At 37.3% G+C, this 22,136-nt stretch overlaps 1 protein-coding gene across 2 annotated transcripts in view; it reads right to left on the bottom strand.

Moving 5' to 3' along the window:
- The window catches only part of CDK17 (cyclin dependent kinase 17), a 95,100-nt gene extending 73,174 nt beyond the window's left edge, over nt 1-21,926 (bottom strand). Inside the window, exon 1 of one of the 2 annotated variants that reach the window (XM_069853454.1) lies at nt 21,818-21,926. The gene's annotated coding sequence lies outside the window, so the exon portion shown is untranslated. The remainder of the gene's footprint in view (nt 1-21,817) is intronic. The other variant, XM_069853464.1, reaches the window with a different exon arrangement.
- Nucleotides 21,927-22,136: the final 210 nt, after the last annotated feature.

Genomic DNA, 22,136 nt, shown 5'->3' with positions numbered 1-22,136 from the left:
TACTATTAAATCAGATGTATCTTAAAGCGAGGTCAAACCACTTAAGAGTTATGAATTCAGTTCTAATTTCATGTATTCTACGGCTCTTAAACAGTCTGCTCTGAATGATTTTGATTTGTTCTAGTCTATGCTTTTAAAGATGTATTTCCTTGCCCATAAAATCAGAGTAGTCCTTTCAACCATGAAGTAGATCACTAGCCAGCCATTACTCTGCCATCTTCGTTCAGCCCCTTAGCCTAGATGGACAATTTAAATTTCATGCAACTGAAACTATTAAACACTGAAGTGTGTTATTATTTCTAATTATCTTGTACTCTGCATAGCAGCTTCTTAAATCTGAAAGAGCTTTGAGGAAAAAACAAGTTGAGATAAATATGTGACAGACGATTTGACAGGAAGATTTGATATTTTACACAATTCAGTAGTCACAATGCATATTCATACCTGGGCTTGGGGCAATTACAAGTAAAATTTTCAACTTTAAAGATTAAAAAAAATATTGCAAGAGAAATACACTTACACAAATACAATAACACCATACTTAAGCCTAAGTATTAATGACAGAATAGATTTCTTGGGAGCAAAAAAGGTGGTTCTTTGCCACAAGAAGGGCTGTATGCCACAGTTAAAGGTTGTACAGTGATTAGTGTTGATTTTTCTGTTCGTCTCCTTAATGCTTAATATTTTTTAAACTATTTTAACTTCAGTGCACAGCAAGAGACAAAACAAGACTGCTCAGATTCTACATGAGAATAGATGTATTATTACTGAAAGTATAGTTATTTAAAACATTTGCTCTATTTGAGTATACATAAGAACAGGTATGTCTAAACAATAGGTGTCCAACAGAAAGGGAAGGAAAAATAGTGATACACTTGTATTCATCAGCTACCTGACACTTTCACCCTTGAAGGCAGACAGTCTCACTGTTGTCCCCCAAACAGATAAATTTAACAAGAAAAATATTAACATGAACATAGGGAGAAAAAAAATCAACTTCCTTAATTGTATTCGTATGGCTACTGTTGGAAATTACATAATCCAAAACCAGTACTTCTGGAAAGAAAATAATGTAAACAATATATCTATGTACTAAGCTTTAAAGAAAGATTTGTTTTGGATAAATGTGCCCAGCAATATTCAGTTCAATGTAGGGATTCCTTAAGTTATGCAGTAGAGAAATTTGGATTCTATGCTAGGATGAAAAGTTTGCAAGGAATTGAAACATGAAGCACATTCAGAACAGCAAAGCATCAAAACCAAACAAGGAACCACATAAAGTGATCAGTAAGTCAACTCTACAGAAACATACCCATTTCTCCTGATGATTTTCAGGACAGTTAACCATGCCAGAGATTCAACTAAAATCAAAGTATAGCATATGAACTTGGTTTCAGAATCCATTCTTCCAGCTTCCTCCCCATTATCTGATCTATGATTACTTTATTTTATATAATAGTGTAATCAAATATTAAAGTAATATTGAGAAATTCATATCTTGCTATTCTAACAATGGAAGGAAGCAAATGCATGTTATAGTTGCTTCTAGCCTGATCCAGATTCCATTATGATAGACAGCCCTCAGAAAAGCATTTTCAGAATCTTGAGTACGCCTTAGAGGTAGCGGGATTTTGCTTGTATGTGTTTATCTTTCCCTCTCCTTTTTGTTGTCTTTTTGAAGTATTAAAACCAAAAAAATCAAAAGCTCTTGCAAACTAAATGCAAGTTGAATCTGGCTCTGAAGTGAAAAAAAACCAAAAAAACCCCAGCAAATAACCTCTCAAACCTTTCAAGCAAAATAAGAAAAAGCATTGAGAATGGATTTAGTCTCTCAACCCTTCATGATCTCTACAGAATCAAAAGTCTTATGATCAAGATAAGACTGTCTTGTTTTTTAACTGCGTGTGTTTATAAGGCCATATGAGAGCGGCCTTAACAAAATCCACACCACTAAGCCAGCATAGTTTAAAAATATTCTCCTTATATAAGTGCACTTTAATATGTATTTCTGCTGTGTAGTTTACTCTTCCTTCTGTGTCACAGCTTATTCCTGATTGCACTGGATAGGTGAGACCTAAGCTCTCCTGCTCTGCCCAAGGTAACATTTGTGCATGTAAAGAAACGGATACACACAACCAAATAAGCAAAGCTGCAATGAACGCTTGAAATCTAAAGAACAAAATAGTGATTTGTGTCTCAGGCTTCCACTAAAAGCATAAGAAACAACCTACTACAAGGCTGAAATCTTCACAGATATTTTTTAATAGCGGGGTTGTTTTTTTCTTCTAGCACTGATTTTAAAAACTTCCACTTTCAAGCTCAGCTGAAGTTTGTTTAAGCATCAGCTACATTCTCTTTTAGAAACAAAATATCCAACATTGCATGTTTCCAGTGAGAAATTGCCAAGAAATTGAAAGAATTTCAGGGATCTATTTTTAATGTTGAGAGAAGCTGAGAGAATTGCATAGGAAATCCTACCCTTTTCAGGACACATAAGAAACACATAAGAAATTGTATCATTTTTCTGAACTGCCCAAACTTGACTCAAGTAAGTTACCTTGAAGAAAAGCTGAAGAAACAAATAGGGTCCTTCACAAAGATGTGCACAAGCAAGTCCTTCAAAAAATAAAGATCACATTTGCTTTAGCTTTTCTGGCTAAACTCCGTGAACTGCACACCAGTAGCAAATGTGAAATATCTAACTTCTTTATCAGCCATCAAAACATTCACCTCAAGTACTGATCTCCAAGAATCAAGAGTTATGTATCATATACACTGGAGAAACAACATAAGTGTATTAATGTTACAACTTAACCTTAAAAATCTTAGGAGTCATCTGAATCTAAACAAATGAAATAATCAAGCTAATAAATAAATAAAGCAGAAAAAAAGGAAGAAGTGACTTCCTGAAAGCCAATTACCTGACTTTCCAGATGTGGGGGAAAAAGAAGGCTCAGTCTAAAGGCAAAAAGTTGCAGGTGATTTTCTAGTTCAGCATAAGAGCCAGTAATGCCACACAACTTGTTTTATAATGTAACTCTTATTGATGATTCAGAGATTGTGACCACTTAAGCTCACAGAGTTCTCTGAACACATAAGGAAGTTATAAGCTGTCTACCCCAACAAGAAACAAAAAGTGCTAGCATGACAACAGTGGAGGGAACGTAATATTACAAGGACTGTCAAATATATTTCCCATAAAACACTTTGTTATTGCATATTTCAGTACTTACAGTGGAACACTTTAGTTTCAAAAACTCCTAACATGACAATAGGTGATGGCAACCCCATAAAACACATGGTTTCCAAACAAGCTCCTGCCTCACAGAGCCACAGCAAACACCTCAACTTCAGCACAACAGGGACTATTTTTATTCAGTATATTTAGATTGTATTTTCAAATTGTATAGGAAATTCTTGGGTATGAGGGGGAAATAAATGTTCTCTGATAACTTGCAATCACAGAACCAGAAACGGATTAATAGCTGAAAAGAAACTTTACTCCAGTCACAGAACACTGAAGTTAAAAGGAATGTGGAAAAGGGAAAGGTTATTACATTGCAGGGAATAAAAAACTTCAAGTCACATATGGAGGTGACTGGAAATCTTCATAGAACATTTTACAACATTTTTCACAACTAATTACAACAAATTGCTGCTGTCAGTAGCAGTAGGCAAACCAGTTACTTTACAGCCAGCTCAGGTAACACTGCTGCTGTGACTGCAGTGCAAATGGAAGCCGAGATAATGAAAAAGATATGCAAGCCACCATATTAGAGTTGTGACAAACTATTTCCTCTCATGTTTTTGTCTGAGGTGTTGCTGCTTGTACTATCCTCACATTATGCCGAAGCACAAACATAATTATAAAGTTTCACAGGCCTGTTTTAGTAAGTTTTAGAAATGCCTTGGCCTCTTGCTATGAGGCAGCCAGGGTATCAGCTCCAAGTGCTTCTGAACTGCAGATTGCTTTCCAATACATAACGCCTTAATTAAATGTGTAACGTCGATACATCCTAGCCAGTCCAAGTCCAAGCATATGACCTATGTGGAAACATTCTCTGCCCAGCAACATTGGTATTGCCCAGCCTCCTGAAGACATCACTCTTATGAAAATAATCATATTTGTCACCTAAAATCCAAAGAAAGAATCGCTCTTACAGCATTTGAGATTAACCTGGCCTAATTCTTCTCAGATTTCTTCTAATTTTAGCCTCTATCACTATCTAATTTTCTCTTTTTTTTTCCTGGACGTAGGAGGAAATCCTACCCCCTGCTGACAAAAGAAATGGTAGGAGGTAGCAATTACTAATGAACTAGCAAGACAAGCTCTTCATTATAAAGCAAGAATTTAAGAGAATCTGAATAAGGAGAGAAACAGCTGCACGCCCCTTTGGTGGCAAGAAGGATGGAAATGTATTCTGGACTTCTCATGAGCTCTAACGACATTCCAAGAATGATGCTTCTGCTGCCACACAACTCACAAGCTGGAAATCTGAATAAGGAAGCACAAATGCTTGTACGTGTATTCAGAACATGTTTTCCAGACTCATACCAATTAGTTCCTTCCCTTCTGTTTCCTATCACTTGAACAAAAACATTGGGAAAGATCCAAATAATGACATTTTGACAGCAAAAAAAAAAAAAAAAAGCAAAGGCATTCAAACATTACGAAAGCAAATCCAAAACAAACCAAGCACCAAGGTACCTCTTTTCCCAACACCTAATGAACCATGACATGGTTCCATGAACTCTAACCAGCTCCTTAACAAAGACCATACACTTCCCACATGCAAAAGAAATTCTGCAGGTATAGAAAAACCAATCTGTACCTCTGTACCTGGAATAAGCTCGAAGAACTTTATGAAGTGTTAGAGACCAGTAAAAAAAAAAAGAAAAAGCAAAAATCTGATCAGGCAAACATAAACTATATGCCACTTGCATGCCTACACATATACAAGATCTTAGATTCGTGTATAGAACAGGACTCATGCCAGTAAGTTTATACTGCAGCTGATAAAGCAATGCCTGGTGAATAACTTCTCCCTTCAGAGAGCACACAAATGTATCCGCACATTTAACTTCGGAACTAACTAAACATACAACTCGCTGACAACCTGCTGGAAAATGCTCTAAATTTTGAATTTGAAAGATTTTTAAAAACCAGCATGAAATTTACTGCTTGTTCTGTATTAGACATCAGAGGGAACAAAAAACAGAGTTCACGTGCTCAATGTCAGAAACTTGAACACAGCATCAGGATGCCCCAGGGACAAGACGCACTCATCTATATGAGCTGTCCTTTCTCCCATATCCATCTTCCACACCTCTTGCTCACTCTAACAAGACTCCACAATAAAAATTCCAATAATCCAATTAAAGACTGTCCCATCAACAGAGTTAATAAAATTAACATTGATTTGGTTTTTTTTAAGCATGTATTTATCATTAAATTTGTATGTTAAACATTCAAATCTGATTTACAAAGCAAAGAAAGGTTGGAATCAACACTTTTCAAGTGCATTCTTACAACACATACTCTCTGAATGTTGCACAGATCTGTTAAAGCAGAGTTACCTATAACATGTATCCTGCTTCTTTCCAGACTAGGTTAGTTCTTGCTTACCATTCAAACACAAGGACATAAGAGACAAATAAGAAAGCCAAGCAGGAAAGATTTGTAGTTAGTTAGAAATTCCAGTACAAAAAAAATAACCTTTTAAAGGCTCATGTGTATACCAGCAAGATGATGTAAAACATCAAAACACAGTAGGTCAAACTAAACTCTTTTGTTTAGTAGAGGGACCACAGCTTATTAAGCTACGTACCCACCGCATTCCAATGCAGTTGGTGTAACTGTAGGCCAAGTATATTTTTAAAGCGAATCTGACGACTTGTGAACATTTGAAATACACTCTTCATCTTGTATCGTCTCTTTAAAATACACATTATTATATTTTCTTCACCGTAATACAGAGTAAATGGAACATCAAAAAAAAATAAAAGGCAGCAAAGAATCAAAACACAGGTACTGCATTTCATACAAACAGCCCTGCTAAACCTTCCATTCTTAGGCATAGCAACACCAGATCCAGTTGCAAGCACCATGCTGAACTTGCACCCAAACACTCACTCTTCACAATAAAAGCAAGCGTAAGGACTGAAGTCTATTATTGTCAAAACAGTATTATTCTATCTACTGCTCAAAAATTTCTTCTGAAACTTCGTATCTACTGCAATTCACATTTTGCAAACCACCAGCAAAAATTCTTATTGAATGTTTTTCCTTAAGACAGCCCAATAAGGCTCAAAAAGCAGCTTCTTTTATTATGACTTACAGGATTGGCATCATTTGTTTCACAATTTGTTATGACACTTGAGAAATTGTTCAATATGCTTTAATTATGTACTATCCTAACTGACATTTAGTAAAACACAATGAGGATATGAGGAGTAAGTGTAGAATAAATGTTTCTTATTAACAAGGCTTGTAGTGAACAGGTTTCATGCGATCACTTAATTTATGACCAGGGTCAAATTACCCTCTGTGAGAATTACCGAACTTAGTCACCAAGTCAACTGAAAGACCTAATCATCTCCCTCCGTTATTTAAACACCACACACAATTTGGAAGACAAATTGATTATGTGGAATTTTTTTGAATCTACATGCTTGATGAACAGCAGTTCAACTAACTAACGTTTAGGTCAACGAGGATATACAGCAGATAGCTTCACAGCAAATAACTGACGCAACAGAAAGATGACTAATCATGAACTCCTCTGAACAGCATTAAATTAAGCTACCACCCAGACAGAAAAGCAGTGTATTTACCACCTGGTTTGCAGTTCTATTTGGGGAGCCTCCTTTGTTGAAGTCCGCAGAGCAGGAAAGATGCCCTGGAGCACCAGGTGATGGAAAACTTTCTACTCCAGCCTCATGACCATCACATTGCATGGAAAACAGCATGCAGACAAGGCTAAAAGCAAGTGGAGTTTGCATGGTAGAAGATCATTTGCAGTTTACTTTTTCAAAAGTCTACCTTTATTTTCAACCTCACGTACAGTGCAATATAGTACAATGCATACTTGGCCTACACTTATACCAACTGCACCGAAATGCCGTGTGTACGTAGCTTATTTTCATAGGCTCTAGTTTGTTTTTTCTGTCAAAAGTTGTGTTCCTTCTACCAAATAAAAGAGTTTAGTTTGACCTACACAAAAAAACAATTTAGTCAAGTTGGTTTGGCTTCCAAACAGCCTGGTACGAAACATGCACAAATCTATATAAATCCATGTACCAGTGCCACCAGAGCTGGCTTACAGTCAGTTTTTCCACTGGACCCATACAATAGCAGAAGATAATGGCAGACACAAACCCTTAGTTCAAGAATTCAAGAACCCTTTAATTTTTCTACCCAAGCCAAGTTCTTGTTTGTGTTCCACATCATAACTTTATGAACTAAAAATAAATGTCAGAAGAACACACAGATTTACAATATTTGATAGGGACAGGTGGCGATAACTAATGAAAAGTCTTACCACAAAGGGGTCCCGTCCATATTGGTATATAATCTAGTCTGATCTAATCTATAATTTAGTAATGACTTTCAGAGGTGCCAGAAAGTACATACACACTTCAAAACTTTTTTATTCTTAAAGTGCAACTTTAAAACAGATATGACACAAACAGACGAAATACTCATCCTACAAAGGAATGTTCATCCCTCTGTAGCTCACTATACACCCAACCTAATCTCCTCCACAGAGACAGAAAACTTAAATCTCAGTAACAAAATCAAGCTTCTATAGAGGTTATGTCAAGTTGACTAAGACGACCAAATGATCAAGTTAGGAATAGGAATAGAGCAATTTACCCAATGTCGTTCTTAGAAAGAAGAGGGTTAATGCAGCAATTAAAGATGCTTTGAGGTAGCAAGTTAGTTTTATTATTAAAGAATGCACCAGCTAGAGCCACCACAAGGGGAGCAATGGTGGCCATGTCACTCTCCCTGCCACAGCCAGGCTATGAAGAACCTGCCCTTCCCTGCCCTGACCCCTGTCAGCCTTACACACCTTGGGACAGGAATGTCACCCCTAAACACCTGCACTCATAGAGAATTACAGCCTTTTGTAAAAAGAGCCACAAATTTTGTTTTTAATTCAAATTATTTATGTTGATCTGGTTGTATAAATAAAACCACCTTAAAGCCATTACCATTTTCATTAAATCCTAAAAACCAACGCATTGTTTTGATAAACAGTATATGACTTTTATACATGTACACGATGATACATATCAGGATAACTATAGCACTGTACACCATTTCATACTAAGAAAGCTCACTTACCCTTTCCAATTAAACAGCAACTTCCTCTTTTAACCCTACTAAATTATTAATACTGCTGGTTTGAGGCAAGATGTCTACATTTGAGAGAGTTACACTATCAAAAAAGCTTTAGTGCCAAAAAAGGCTTTAGTGCCTCTATTAAACTCCTGCTTGAGCATGACAAAGACTTGAATACTCACACAGTGGATTTTTTCAAAAAGTGGTCCATGTGTGGGCCACGCAATCAAGAACACATATATTGCTGATGACAGCACTTAGACCTTAAGAGAATTCATTTACTCTCTCAAGTGCTGCTAGACCATTCTGTGTAATGAGCAGTGAAAATGCCGAATAAAGAATTTATGATTTACACAGTATAAATCATCTTCTGATATGCCAGACATGCATTTACAGCATTAACTAATCATGAAGTGCGCAACAAAGGTAGCTGCAGCAATTGCTTACAGAACACGCTCTTGCACATGTGAAGAAAGTGTGGTTGCATTTGTTTACATCTCATCTGCTATATTCAGATTTCAGCCAGACTAAAGTTGCAGCTCTAATCTCCTCTACACATCTGTGAACATTTCACTGAAGAAATACACGAAACTTTCATTAGAGCTTTCAAGTAAAAGTGGTTCCAAATACATCATAAGCAGGATTTTCAGTAGTCCAAGAGACAATCTAAATCTAAAAATAGATCACATTTATCAAAGTTACTTCCAGATCTCCTAAACAAAGTATACAAAGGCCTATGGTATAGAAAGCCTGCTAATGCTTACTATAATACTAAATACCTTCAGTTTTTTCACAAGGTCACAATGTCCTTCTATCCATCAGCTGCCTTTCTGCTTTCTATGAATTTAATCACATTTAATATAGATTAAGTTTTCTCTTTTTATTTGAATTTAGAGTTAGATTGCACACCATTATTAAAACAAAACTCGATGTTGAAAAAAACTTCAATGTAATAAATTGTCTGTCTCTAAGCACTGTCTCCAAAAGACAGAATTAAATTGTTCCAGGGACAAGCTAATATTATTTTCAAACACAACTTCCCCATTCTAGGAAACCAGTTACAGTGGAAGAAATACAAATGAACAATTTTAAACTTAGTTTAAAATACATAATTTTCACGTGAAGACTTCAGCTTTCATCAATCCTATTAAAAGCATACATGCCAGCAGAGTTCCAAATAGGACCTACAAAAAAATTTAAAGCACGTATCACATATTGTTTTATACTACAGAAAAAATGAATAACCCTAAGTATTGTTATCCCATACTGAAACACTAAAAACATTTAAAATATCCTTTTAAAATGAATCATTTAAAATAAATCAAAGAACAAAAAAAAAGCCAGCAAAAGTACAAACTCAAAGCTACAAGTTTCAATCTTTATTACAGCAATACAGATTTTCTTACAGCTAATTGCATGGTATTATTTGAGTAAATAAATTTCTTCATCACATATGTAGGAAACACAGAAAACAGCAAGGAAAACCTAGGCCAAGAATAAGATCCTATGACTAACTTTGCCACTTTGCCACTCGGTGATCTTGCATGCTTGAAGTGACAACAAGAACATCAGCTTTGTCATGTGACGAGATGAAAATTAATCTAAGGGATATATATATAAAATTTTTTAAAAATCTAAAATTCCAATTCAAATATTCATCATTCCTGGTAACATCCAAATTAATTAAAAAAAAGACAAGGACAAAAACCAGATAAGCTGCAAAGACTTAAGCCTACAAAAATGTTCGACAACAATAACATAGCACACCTCTTGTGATATTCCCTATTGGTGTCTTTTTAGGAAACACAGCACTTCCCAAAATACTGATGGACAAAAACGGTAACAAAGCTATACTGGAAATTAAGGAGAAAGCTGCTGTTTGCCTTTAGCAAGTTCAAACCTTATTAATGAAATTCCCAGTATTTACCTTTCTAAAGCTTTATGGTATCAGGTTAAAAAAAAAAAAAGAAGAAAAAAAGAAAATAAGTAGTACAAGTCATTTCAGAGCATAATTCTGAGACCAGCACTCCATTCACAGGTACATACAGAGGCACAGAAGTAAACTGTTCTACTGAAAGGCAGGTCAACAAAAAAAAATTGTGTCACAACTAGGGATAAGATTAAACTAGTATCACTACAGGATAAGACGTCAGGACATTGGAAACACTTCTTAGCTTCAATTCAATCTCCTCTATCATAAAACTTTCAATATTGCAGAGCATGTGTTTGACAGTAACAAAGAGCACCATCCAGTGATCAGTGTTAGCTTTTCTACAACTTTATTATTCAATCTACAGTGTTTCATGACTGGAATTTAAGAGTTAAACAAAACCCAACTGGATAGCTGGATACATCCCTATGGCCTATTGAAGTTCAAAACGTTTAATTATCCTTAGAACACATAATCACTATGTATAATGAATAATACTTCATGCAGCATCTCTCAAAGAAAGCCTGCAGTACAGGATCTAAGAGCAGATTTACATATGCTGCGTTTCCTACATAAACACAGATGTCTGATTCTTTAGATCAAAATCCTGTTGATAGCATAGACAACAAAGCCCTAAGACAACCCTTGGCCTTCCTCAGGCTTAAACAAAACAAAAAACTCACCAGAGTCTCAATACTTCACAGGAACATGCCCCAGCAATATCTGATTCTGTATGCAGCCCGCCAGAAGGCCATGTCCTACCTGTAGAGCTCTCCTTGGCTCCTAGCGATGCACTCCTTCCCTCACTTCTGACACCAGAATTCACCCACTTCGCTGCTCAACAAAATCACTGCTAACCCTAAGGTTTGGTTTAAAAATAAGCAAAGCTACTCATGCAAGGAGGGGAAAGGAACAGTAATAAAAGTTCACCTCTATGCTGCAAAACAGAGTGCAGCTTCTCTGTATTTCAAACTTTTTAATGAAAGAGCTTCCTAGACTTTATGATGAAGAGCCATGAAAACTCAATCCAACTGATACAATATTCCTAGCTAGCAGAAAAAGCACGGCTTGTGCACACTGTGGAAGGAACTCTGTCAAGAGTTAAACAAGGTGAAAGGACCATCACAAACACATCCCACTTTTGCAAAAAACCAGCAGATATTATTTTTCCAAAATCTCTTAGGATCATAGACAGGCAAATATTTTTAAATTAGAACATAACATAAATAATGTGGCAACTACCACAAATAACTTTGAAACGATATTAACAGACATAATTTTCTTTATCCTTTTAAAATCTGTGAATACGAGGGAAAAACATTCTATTATGTCACCAGGATTCACTAATGGTTAAATATATTACCTTTGGGGTGTGGCTCTTCTCATAAAAGTGACTAAACAGAAAAGGAATTTTCTCTGTCAACAATTCTGCTTCCTGTGCTTTATCAGAGGTTTGAGCTTTTTTTTCTCCTCAAGTGACAATGACCTTTATTTTTTTTAATGGTCTACTACTGGAAGCTTTGTATACTCAATGTAGTTAAAAGAAAATATTCCCTGCAGAAGACAGTCAACAGGACTGCTTTCTAAGTGTGTGTTTCAGGCCATGAGGTGACATATATGCTAGTTTTGTCTGACCTACAACTGGAAAAGGCACTGGTGCAATTACCTAGACCGAGACATAAACCATTAACGTAGGTTCAAGAGTTCAGGATAGATTCATTTACATTGGTACAAAAAGACTGACAGCAAGATACCACTTAGCCGTAGAAAAGAGGGAAGCCATGTTACTGTGTTAGTATAAAACTGGCTTACAAGTAGTTAATAGATACTTTGCTTCTTCTCCAGTTGTTTCTTAGAAATGTTTCCTACAATCTATACTACTGTGTTTTCTGACATTGTTGTGGTCTTATTTCTGTTAACGTCTCCACAGTCAACACTGTTAAGGCTGGTGTTGAACATGTCCTCAGCACTTGCGCCCTGAAGATCAGTATCTTTAAGAAGCCTCAAGTTAAGCAATCCTTCTGTACATACTTATTTAGCTAGTGATGCACTGCTTTCCATGAAAACTGACCAATGTCATTACACAAAACCTGTTACAGATATATCCTCAAACATCTTCATCAGCTTATCTAAACTAGCATAAAGCTTGGCAAATAATGTCAACCAACCTAAGGAAATAATTGTCAACATGCACACAAACCAGAGATTTCACACCCTATTTTCCAAGCAAAACCAAACCCCAAACACTGAATTAAGACACAACTGCAGTTACCAAAGGTAGATATGACAATCCAATCATGTGTATTTACAACTAACATTAGGCAGTGTAGTGTTGTCCAAAAAGTCAATAACAAATATCAGCTGCTGGTGCAGTATGAACATATACGCTGAAATCTTCACTAGGCTTATTTTATCATGGAACATATACATTCTAAGAACCAGGTTCCCATAATACAAAACAACAGATCATTTTCATTCATCCTCTCAATCCCACTTTCTGAAATTGCCACAAGACGTAAAATGAAAGCCGATCATTCAGCAATCTATTTCAATATTAAAATATACTACCTCTACCATTCACATGACTGGAATTTCAATTCATGCTAAGCACCTGCAAGCAGGATTGAAGGACAAAGAGAAATCTGCACATTTGCTTATATATTAAAGAAGTAATTGCATAAATTGCGGGGGGCAGGGTGGGGATTCACACTGTTCATCTTTAGGCGCTTAGGACAAAGCTTCATACCAGTTCTGAGGTCAAGTAACTGTTTCCCCATCATCAGTAAGAAAATGCTTGGCTCTACTCCCCAGCCTGCCCCTCTTCCTTCTTCACTATCAACTGTGTGATTCCTGTCCCATCTCTTCCCTCCAGTACTTTCCAGAGAGCAGTGGAAACCTATTCAGTTTACTGATGCAGCAAAAATTATTCTGAAGCAAGCATTTAATTCAGCTCAAACTGTAATGTTGCAATAGAAAAACAATGACTGTGATGGGGTCCCCCCCAGGTAAATGGGGAAAGAGAGGCAGCTCTACATTCAAACCTTCAGATTACACTCTGAATATCTTTCTCTGTATTGATTACAGAGATGAGCATCTGGGGGAAAAAAGGCAAAACCCAATCAGTGAATCTGGCAAAATCTGTAGTTTAGATGTAAATTATCTGTGGAATTAAAAAATACCCAGGTTTTACTTACTCACTCCTAGAAACAGATGCTTAAAAAGATTCTAGGTATTTGGTTAAGATGCAGCTACAGGTGCTAATCATCACTAGCTATCTATCTGTTAACCCCCAAAATAACTTCCAACAATGACAAACAACTTATGACTTCAATCATTCAACCTACGTCTACCCCTTCAACTACGAAAATATTCATAACTACCAGGAAACCAAAACTTCTATTATGTTAAGACCACTGGAAAAAAGGGCCTATTTTAAAGGAAGCAGGTTCAGAACACCTTCTTAACAACACTCAGCACTTTCTATTTTATACACAAACCAAAACCAAAAGCATTTTAAAATGCAGTAACTAAGCTCACTGTCAAAACTTATCAAACCCATACATTCAGAACTCATATTGTACTTGGTATTTTTTCTAAAATACTAAAATGTCATACTTCAAAAAGAAAAACATATACCTACTGAGCAAACTAATTCCTATGCCCCACCAGGTTGTTTCTCCCGTGCTGTCCAGATATAAAAGTGTTTGCTTAATAACAAAAGGTTGTCTTCTACCCAAATACATTTTAAAGCTATTTTTTTGGCCTATGGATCAAACAATTTGCTTTTGAGAATTATATTGGGTTGTATCAGAAACAAGCAACAATAAAAGACTTGGGTTAACTGCATTCTGAGATAAACAACCCAGAATTACAAGCAGCAGGTTTAAAAATACTGTGACTTGTGCAAATGGGAACACTCTAAGCTGTTTATCGTGTTTAATCCTGAAGGTAAACAGCATAAGCTTTAAAATATTTTTCTTCGCTACTAGAACCTACTGAATCATATTGACAAAGGCAATGAAATACTATGGAGAATCTTAAACTTCTGGAATTGCCTCTGAAACTGCTTCATCTGAGTACTGTACAGGACATTATTCTTAGGAACACTCAGTGTAAAATTCAGTGATTTAAATCCAACTGTAGCTTCAATGAAGCCAAAGACCTCATCTTGTCTCTCCTGAGGTGATCGCTTCTTCAAAAAAAACGAAGACCCTGCAAAACTCCCCCAATGGGCCCCTTTAAAATATGACCACTACTGTTATTAACTGACTTTTTTTTATTGTTGCCTATTCCAGAATTTTAAACTCCTATCATAGCTTAATTTTAGCTTCTGTAGTTCAATTTTTAAATATTAATTTCCAGAAAAAAATATCTGCAGCTCCCTTCAATTTCTCTCCTCCAACACTACCAATTTCCACACCAAAATCCTATTTCCTTTTGTAACTCCTACCTCAAAGACGTACTCGTATTTAAAATTAAGAATATATTTTATAAGATTTATCAGTAATTATTTCCCCATAGCCCCTTCTTATGTAGCACCAAAATATGTTTCTGAGCTGCTGTTTCACACATCATTTTCAAAAGACTTCAGTACAGCATAAAAGTCTGATATATTTAGCACTTCAGGACCTCCTTTCCTCTCTGTACAACAGGAAGATTCCCCTCCCATCTGCTCAGGATATTTTCAAAAATAAATAATTACAAACTCCTGTTTTTCCATTGATCCTGCAGAAAGTGACTACTACTTATGTGTAAAAACAATCGTAAAGTTGAACCCAAATGCCTGCTATAACCTCCATCAGTCCCCTGACACGGTCATAAGACACCTGCTAGCACACCGGCAGCAGCGTGAGGATCAGAGCAGCAGCCAACAAACGGGAAAACAACCACGGCTTTAAGCAATAGTGCCGAAAGTTATGCTGGTTTAAACTGTTTGTGGAATGACAAAGTTACTCACAGGCAGCACTAGCCCAAGTTTGTCTGTCACAGTCATACAGGAAGACTTTGGTTTCATATATAGTTTTCAGAGCAAACATAGTGAATTATGAAATAGTTTCACATTTCACAAGCAAACACTTAAACGATTTAGTAAGATATTTATGACAGAGCTTTAAAACTGAACAGTACTTAAGAAAGAAATAAGCTTTGTATATACTCATATGTAAATACATATGTAAATACTGCCATTTATGACGAGATTTTGATGGAGAGAAAAAGAACAGAGGAATCTGCTCTTGCAATAAACTAAGGCAGACTAAAAAATTGCTTTTACTTCTCCCCAGTTAAACATGTATATGACCACAATTTTTTTGGCCTGCACAGAATGTTTATAAATTCTACATTTAGAAATTCAAATTTGCTTCAAGATACAGAGAAAGCTGGTGGAAATACAATAAAATGTAATCTATTATTCCATAACTGATTCTCCTCCCCTTGTGTATTATTAATGAATTATTGTTATTAATTATTAATATCTTTTTAAAACAAAAGCTTTCCCTAAAACCCACATAGTGAATGCAGATCAACATTTAATATGTGTTCTGTATTATATACGTGAAACAATTTCAAAGCTTTACAAAACAGTGCCCAAATTAAAAGTTAATATTAACAGCTGCTTGTACTTGAGTTGTTTTAATTACAAAATATCATTTTAAAAGTTAGTATACTGTGTTAAGGCTTTTAAAGCCTGATATAAAATGCCACATCAAGTAAACAATCGGGAAACTGCCATTTTTCCAAGCATCCTCCCTGTGCTAATGACCCATTCCACAGTCTCTATTGTTTTCCCAGTTTTCTATGAGCTACAAAAACAATCAGCAATTTTTGCTGGCTTTCCCTTCACTAACAGCAATGCTCAACAACAGGCACTAAGCAGGCTTCCCAGCGCTCCTTCGTGATCATGTTTTGACGATGAGGAGCCCTCATCACATGCAGTTATGTAAGGGCAACTATTTATAGTTAACCACTTGATTCACATTATCTGCCAGGTTTTAAACCATTTAATATGTAGACACTTAATCTATCCTTTTTCGTTCCTTAATCAAAATGTCACATAAGAACCAAGTAAAATGGTTCAGAGAAGTCTGTCTGTAATGTCAACAATATTATAGCACATGAAGTTTGTAATCTTACCAAGAGAACTGTAAGTTCACAAGATCAGCCTTCTATAAATACACTCTGAACAATTATTTCCTTTACCTAAACTCCTGCTCTGTCAATACCTATTACTATGCATACTACTTTTAAAAGCATTGAAAGAAAGCTTAAGCTGTGCTAAAGTTACAGAATTTCTCAGTGTTTTGAGACATACTAAAAAAATGTGATCAGCATTAACAGACTAGAAAGCACCTTATCAACACTTACAATTCTACCCATCCAACTCCAATGGCTGCTGTTCAACATCCTGAGGTTCTCTCAGGAATACGATATCACAGAGTTTTACTTCTGAGTACAGCAGTCTTTAACAAACACCAACTTCTGAAGAAGATCACCAAATGCTAGCATTTTCTTTAGCATTTGTAACAGGCTAATTGCTTTGTTAGAATTAATTTTGTCCCTACTTCTGCAGGGGGGATTGGACTAGATGACCTGTAAGGTCCCTTCTAACCCAGAGCATTCTACAATTTTACTCCTAAAACATGACCCGTCGTAATCCATGGCAGCACGGGTTTTCCTCATTGTAGCCTTTGGCTTTCCCGATCAATCACAGTCACTTAATTCAATGCCTTTATATTTTTGTAAGCTGGGTTCTTCGCTCCGATAGGCCGCTTTTTCACTTTTTAACCCAAAGAGTTTCCTCTCAATTACAGGAAAAAGGCTTGCTGATAAGTAATATTCTTTGATAATTCTCAGTGATCTATATTTCCCAAAGATCTTTAGTTTAGTGAACACCAGCAAACCTCTTAAATGTTACTTTTAATAATTGCTGTATAACCAAAACGCAAACAAATCAACATACTTCCATATCAGAAAGGTAAGAGCAGGAAATCAGAAATACACGGAAAGAGACATCTCTGAAAGAACACTATGCAGGTCATGGCAGTTCACCACAATATAAGTGTATCGGTACAGCTATATGCCTGCAAAATGCCCTAATCTACCGAGCACAGAAGAGAAAGTCATGATCCTGCCAACTCTAACACAAACCGAAAGCATGCAAGTATCCTCAGTGAAGCTGACAAAGCGCAGATGTTAAAAATCAGAGACCTTAGTACAACTCCACCAAGCCTTGAAAAGAGCAGCAGCCAGAGAAAGACGGATGATTATGAGGTACAAATTATAGTTAAATGAAACATGATTAGAAGGTACAGAGTAACATTCACTTAGGCAAGATACCTAGCAAGCCCAACCTAAAATACAGTAAAGACAGGCAAGAATTGCAGCTAGGAGTGTCAGCGGAAGACATGTCACTTCTTTGTTCTGGTATAATAACACAGCTTTGTTCATCATAATATATGCACAACTACTTGTTCCAGAGAAGATTAAAAAAAAAAAAAAAAAACAAGGAAAAAAGGTCATAATCAAAAACTAGGATAAAACTGCTCTTCAGCTTACTGTATTTTCTAAGTATAACAGAAGTAAGCAAGCAGAAAATTGCCTTGAAATTCACAGAGGCCTTTGACTTCTTAATTAAAAATGTTATAAAATTGGTGTTTTCCCTTTTCAAATCCTTATGCTTAATTCTGCCCCACATGAAAAACTGAAATGTGATTTGACAGTTATTTCTGCTGCTTCTGTATTTTTTTGATGACACTACTCACGTTTTTCTCTCTTCATAACATTTGTGGTTATATACAGCACCCCGTGATAATCTGATGTTCCCTACTAAAGGAAAGTTCTAATCCTTTACAAACAGGCACTAAACCACAAAAGCCCGAGTATGCCAGTAAAGCACAAAGTTGTTATTATTTCCTGTATCACTGTACCCGTGGTATTTTATAATATAGTCAGACATGGGGTACAATGATCTCCAAGGAAGTGGCAAAAGCCATATTACCTGAGGACTCATGTATCAAAAGCTGGTCTGAGATAAATTACCTAATCTATGCATCTGTTAAGGTTATTGTTTTCCATATAACCAGATCACAGGACTGAAGAATCCTTTTTTTTTTCCTTACATTTTTGTGCTCCAAGTTGGCAAACAAGCTAGAGTTCCAGCTTTGTTTACTCTTTGTGACTATCAACATCACTGGTTAAACACTTGAGGTTTAAACCACTGTTTGTGGATGTTCTGTTTCACCAGTTCTACTGAACTCTGGAGTTAACATCTCTGCTAAAAGTAGTTCAGAAAACCAACAGTTCTGGAAGAACTGCCAATCCATCAGGTTAGTTAAGAGTATGCACGTATGGATTTGTATTAGATACAGAATTATGGCTACTCAGTTGGCTAAAAAAAATCATTAACTTCCACTCTTCAGAGAAGCAGTTGTCAAAAATACATCACAACATTTCATGAAAGACTCAAGAAAAAAAGCATTCCACACGATTAATGGGCACTTATGGGAATCTAGTATTTCTGGAAGAAGCAGTATTTGTTCTTCCCTGCTTAATGGGCAAAAAACCAAAAGGTACACGCAGCAGTGTAGAAAACATTAGTCAACATCTTAAAAAATAACCAAACACCCTAGTCTTAGATTTCTTAAGGGTTTTAATAAATAAATTAAAACTATTGACTAATGAGCAAAACATTTAAATATAAAATGCTTTTACCTTTGACATCCAAGTAAGACACTCTCTACATTAGCATGTGAACACACATGAAAAAAAATTTCCACTTCTTACACTCACTGCTAAGTATGTGCATTGCAAAAAGAGATAATGACCACTAGCAACACACTGGTTTGGTTTGTTCTTCAGATGTGAGTATATCTGTCACAAACATTTGACATTTTCGAACCACTTTTACAAGCCAACGTTGTGGAGTAGTGTTTTAAATCAAATTCTAAAGTGCCACTGATTACAGTGCTGTCCAGCTGCCCCAGAAGATACACAGTTAGAGCTTGCTGCAGAAATAAAAAAAGCAAGCATTAAAGAGCATGCAGCTAAGAGCTTAAGACACCCATAGGTTAAGAATTATAATCAGCATTTTATGAGTTTACAGAAAGTAAGTTTATGCTAGAAAAGCTTTATTGCTATTAAGCTTGATTTTTAGACATGACCTTGTCCATTTTTGCATCACACCAGATTATACATTCAATAAGAACACAACTGGTAATATGCCTTTTTAAAAAACAGCTAATTAGCTTTCTTGGCCAACAAATAAAAGATGATTGCTATGTGAAATATCCACAGCTTCCATTAATTATAAAAAGAGCATAAAGAGCAAATTCCTGGAAAGTTTTTAATGCAGACTTTTTATTGAATCAGTTTCCAACAAAGCCTTTCTTGACCGTACTTTTTAGGTTGGTCAACTCAAATACACTGTATTGAAACAAAAGTTAACTTTTTTTCTTCCAGCAGTAGGCAGCGATTTAAAAAATCTGAAGATTTTGTATGTTAGTAAGCCATTCAAAAAATTCTGCACAGTTTTACTGTAAGAGCTCCACACCATAACAATAACAAAGGCATACAGAACATCATAACATCCATGTCACAAGCTGCATCATATCATATTTTCACACTGCAGTATCTGGCAAAAATTGAAGCCAGAGCCATTCAGGGTAAAAACACAGCCCTGCTCTGGTTTTCAGTTATTCTCAATCTAATTATACATGGAATTATAAATCAAATATTTCACTACACATTAGTGGCATTTTACAAATTAAAATGATCAATTAACGTGCTATACCCCTAGCCAAACTCAAAAATAAATGACTTGCCAATTTTCAACTATAATTTGCTTTAGACAACACAGGCACCAGTTTACAAATTCCTCAGTATGAATGCAGGCAGACCCCACCTACTGATTTGTGTAAACGCTGGGCTACACTGCATGACGTGCAAACGTAAGGTATGAACACTGCATTATCCTTACTAAAGATTTTTGTAAGCCAGACACACTATTGTCAAAGCAGTATTTAAATAACACCATCAAAACCCAGATGCTTTCATCTTTCAAATTTAAAAGGCCCTTTTAATGCCAAGTTAACATGATAATGGTTTCTCTATGTCAGAGAAGTAAATTAAGTTTGTTCTTTCAAGTATAAGTAATTTTTAAAGAAATTTTTCACTATGCATTTCAAACATATGATTTCATGTTTTCATATCTGTTACTTTTGTGTAAATTATTCAATAGAAGTCTCTTACGTCACTTACTGAAGTGCAGATATAAATAACAAGAGCTGCAGAAGAGGATACAGAATTCCTACAACAAAGCAAGATGACAATTGCCTTAGCATCTTAAGCACATAAAATACCAGATCACCTGTTCACTTTTGCCCAGTTCTAATAAGAAAACAAACCTGAATGTGGTACTAGGTCTAATTTCACAAATGCTTTCTTCTGTCCCACATGTTCCAAGCATTTAACCTTTGGTCATCTAGTTTCCAGCTCAATTAATAGAATTAAAAAGGAGAGGGGCGGGTGGAAGAATGTCAAACCAGGTTTCCTCATCTCCTACCTATGCCATGATAGGTACAAGAAAGTTGCTATTGATCTTATGTTACATTACAAGAAGAAAAAAAAAAACAAACACATGAATTATTTACCAGCATTAAAAAAGGGAAACATGCTTTTTAAATTATTTAGTTTGGAGGATGATACGCCTCGTCCTTCTTTCCCTCGCATCACCCACAGCACTGCTAACCACCAAGAGCAAATTGCCAAACACGGCAACAGTTCAAACAACTCCAGCCAGCTACCCAAATTGTTGCAGGAGACAAAGGGGATCAAGGTCGGCATTCCTCCACTGCAGCAGCTGATCCCCTCCAACTGGAACTGCTGGGTGCAGTAAGTTTCCACGAAATATAAAATACACCTAATGCTACCTCATTTGAGAGGGAAGAACCATTTTGCTCTCGCTGGTCTCAAGCTATTACAGATCTGAGAGGAAGGGAGGGAGGAGTTCACAGAAGTTCAGGGTCAGCAAATGCTCACGTATCCTGTCACCTACGAACTCAGAAGCTCAGGCCACAAAAAAAAATCTTTTTTTCTTTTTTTTCTTTTCTTTTTTGCCACGCACAGAAACCGAAGTATTGTGGGTGTGCGGGGGAGGAGGCAAGGGAGACCTGCAAGAGGAGCGAATGTGTCACAGGCGTGGGGGCTGCGAAGAGAGGAGCTGTCAGGAGAGAGCAGGGGAGGAGGCGGTGGGGAAAGGCCGAGGACGAACACAGGACCACCAAAAAAAAATAAAAATAAAACAACAAAAAAGGCACACGCACAAAAAAAAATCATTGGTGCTCCCTGACTGCGAGCACTGGCTCCCTCCGCGGACCGAGCTGAGCCTCCCCTTGCCAAAGGGACTCGCCCCCCGCTCGCCAGAGGGGGATCTCCCCCAGCTCGCCGAAGAGAATCGCCCCCAGTCGCCCCTGGGGAATCGCCCCCCCCGCGCCCGCCCTGCCCGGGCCTCCCCCGCCCCCGCAGACAATGCCGCCCGCACTCACCAGCAGCTCCGGGGCTCCGCGGTCCGGGGGCGCTTCCTTCCCCCTCCCCCTCCCGCTCCTCCGCTCGGGAGCCGAGCCCCCTCCTGGCAGCCCGCGGGCCGCGCTCGCCGCCCGAGCCCCGTCACGGAACGCCGCGCTCCAACATGGCTCCCGCCGCCGGGGACCGGAGAGGCCTCGCGCAGGGGCGGAGAGGTGGGGGGGGGAGCGGGGCGGGGGGGAGAACAACGAGCCGAGCGCCGCGCGCGCGTCTCCGCCGCGGGGCCGACGCCTCCGCCCGTTCGCCGCGCGCGCGGGGCCGGCGCCGAGGAGGAGCCGCGGG

Source organism: Phaenicophaeus curvirostris, chromosome 1, assembly GCF_032191515.1.
Source record: "Phaenicophaeus curvirostris isolate KB17595 chromosome 1, BPBGC_Pcur_1.0, whole genome shotgun sequence".
NCBI lineage: Eukaryota > Metazoa > Chordata > Aves > Cuculiformes > Cuculidae > Phaenicophaeus > Phaenicophaeus curvirostris.
Note: the sequence above shows the minus strand (reverse complement) of the source record. Positions and strands in the feature narration are given on the sequence as shown.